The sequence below is a fragment of the Zonotrichia albicollis genome, chromosome 31 (assembly GCF_047830755.1).
Source record: "Zonotrichia albicollis isolate bZonAlb1 chromosome 31, bZonAlb1.hap1, whole genome shotgun sequence".
Classification (NCBI taxonomy): domain Eukaryota; kingdom Metazoa; phylum Chordata; class Aves; order Passeriformes; family Passerellidae; genus Zonotrichia; species Zonotrichia albicollis.
In genome coordinates, this window is record NC_133849.1 from 812,833 (window position 1) to 815,955 (window position 3,123).

Here is a 3,123-nt window from a genome sequence, read left to right on the forward strand (position 1 = left end):
TTTGTGCTGTGTCGTACTCTATAAGGACAGTTACCCATCCCGAATTTGCTGACCCTCTCCGCCCCCTTGCCTTCCAGGGGATGGTTCAAACAGATCCCCCAACTCTTGCTCCAGTGACTCAGCTGGGTATTCCTTGTCTGGGTGTGTGCAGCGTTGATTTATGGATCATGCGTTACAACACTGTTTCATCCTCCCTCTGCTAGCCTCAATATCTTTTTCCAGGGCCAATGCAAAGGAGTCAGAGGGAGCCCTGAGCCCACAGTCTCTCTGCCACCCAGGGTGGTTCTGGAGAGAGAAAAACACATCAGCATACGTTACTTCTTCCCATTTTTCCTCCTCAAAAACAACATAAGCTGTAACAAAGTCTCATAATGAGAGTTCCAGTTGGGGGCCAGCTGACCTCCTCTTCAAGCCTATAGAGTGGTCACCACTGTGTGGAAAATTTCACCAGAGTCCTCTTATTTTCTATCCCTCCATGCCCTACTAGTTCCTTCCAGTGTGCCAAAATACACCCTAAAGAACTACTTTTGGGGATCTCTTTACTCTGCTTGCTTCTCATTGCTCCCCTTCTCCTTAACAAAACCAACACCCTACTCCAATCCTCATTACCTCCTCCTTTGCTTCTTGTCTCACTTCCAGCCAAACCTGGCCTCACAGATTTTTACAGTCTTTTTCCAATCTTCTTCTTGCACAGCCCAGGTACAGCTCAGGTACTAAATGTGATTTTCCACAAATCACCTTTAAAATATTTGGTTCTAAATCAACTTGACCAGGGAGCTGTTGACATTGGGCACATTCTCTGTACTAGTTAGCAGAAGAACAATAATAACATCCTGCACAAATCTTATATTGCAGTAACACCCACGCACAATGCCAACCTCGAGATGCACCAAAAGCTGCAGGAAAATTCCCACAAATGCAAGCTATTCCATTCACTCTTCCTTGGCTGTCTAGATTCTCCACAGCCAGATGCTCCCAATCCAAAGCCACTAGTCTCTCAGCAGACAACTGATATAACCTTCTAAATAAATGCTCTAATTTCCCCTGTCTATCCACCAGTTTACTGTGTTCACAAACTTCCACAACTCAAGCTTAAACCGCTGAAGCAAAGCAGTTCCTTCTATCTGTCTGGCCAGATTGGATTCTCAGACCAAAACTACTCCTATTATGACTCTAGCAATCACCATCTACAAACACAATCCCCGTACCTAAAACCACAAGTAAACTCTTACCAAAGGCTTCTACTTTTTCTTGCCAAACTGGCCCCATCCTTTGTCTATCCCCAATTTGCTTCAAAATGTTCATGTCTCAGCTCTCAAAAACTAACAAGCGCTTTCAAATGAACCAGTTTTACCCTTCACACTCAACCTGTGCTGCACTTATAACTTTTGACACAAGATGGAAGTGTTGCCTCAAAAATACGCCACAGCTCCAAACACGACCACAACATAATCTCACATATAATAAACAAAATCTCTTTCATGCAATCTAACAATATCGCAATCTTATTATTCCCACGGGAAACACAAACAAAACACACTACACTAAAGCACTCAACCTCTATACTTCAAATTCCACAAACACAAACACCTGAGCAACAGAGCGCTGCCCTATAATTTTTCAGATTCCAAACCCTTTTAACATGAAAACCAGGTGTTATAGTAAATTCTGTGCCCGTAGCCAAAACACAGACAGACACACAGACAGACACACAGACACACACAGACACACACAGACACACACACAGACACACAGAGTCACAGAGGGGATGAGATTTATTAAGGATCATGCACCCCACACACTTTGTTTGTCCCTGGCCATTTCAGTTGCCCGAAAACGGAACTGCAGGTCCCAACTCCCACTTGCATTGTGCTAACAACACATCTCAACAAATGCTCTCACAATCGTTCTCACAGTCAGGACATATTCACAATAACTTAACAACTTTAGACCAGGATTTGTCCTGATGTCTTCTGCCCCAGTCGGTAGCAAACGGAGCCCTCTATGGTGAAATAAATTACGAAATCCCTTACTGTCAGCAACAAAAGCCCGAGCTCAGTACAACAGTTCAACAACTCTTTCTGCCGGCAAGCAGATTAACCAGATTTCAACTGCAATTTCAGCCTGCAAGCACACTACAGAGGCACAAGTTGCAAGTGGGACATCTTCCACGACATACCAAAGGGGCTTTCCTGACCATGCATATGCCTTACAGGTCACTGTTTAATACAGTTTTGTCCGGAGTTTTAGTAGTCAGGGGTCCTTGTCTGCTGCTGGATGAACAGTCTGTGCAGCAGAGCCCACTCTTCCAGGAATATCCTGGGGGTGCACCAAGGGGGTCCATGTCCTGAGCTGGTCTCACAGCCAGCAGAGCCTCCTCCTGCCTTGGCTCGCCAATTGAACCATTAAACTGAATTTCACAAACAAAGACTCTCTAACTAGTCCAAGTTAGAAAGTGGTGTGTTTATTACACCGGTGGGCAGCACAGAGGTGGGGAGGGGGTCGTTCATCCCTGAAATGTGTGACCACACACAAGGCTCTTTGCCTTCTATTTATTTCCCAAAACAATACATATGCATAACTCCAGCACTCCCATCCCCACCTTGTATTAGAGTGAGGTTATTAGTCCTTCACACATGTGCAATTCTTCCTTGAATTGGGTTAGTGGTCTTGAATTGGGTCAGTGGTACCAGGGATGAATTCAGGAAAGCCTTTGTCAGATCTCTGTGACCCTCTGGCATGATCCAAGGCCCCCTGCTTTGTGATGGATTAACACAGAGTCTAGGTGCTGGGCATTGTTCTACTGGTTTCAATATGTTCCTATAATGGTTCACTTGCTCCACTTCCTTCTACAAATGAGTTCATAATATAATAATTACATTTAGCTTAAGCATCTAATAATCATTAACCTATCATTGGGGTATCTAACTTCAATATAAATTGGTTCTGACCCTCAGCTAAAATCTTAACCCTTTAAAATCATGATTCAAGGTCACAAGCTGGGGGGAGAGGGTGGGAGACAAAGACCGCTCACCCTAGAGTTCATGTGGCAACAGAGAACATTTATTCCCAAGCTCCCTTATGCAGTGCATTAGAAAGACCCAGTCTGGATTCTCTCAGTGG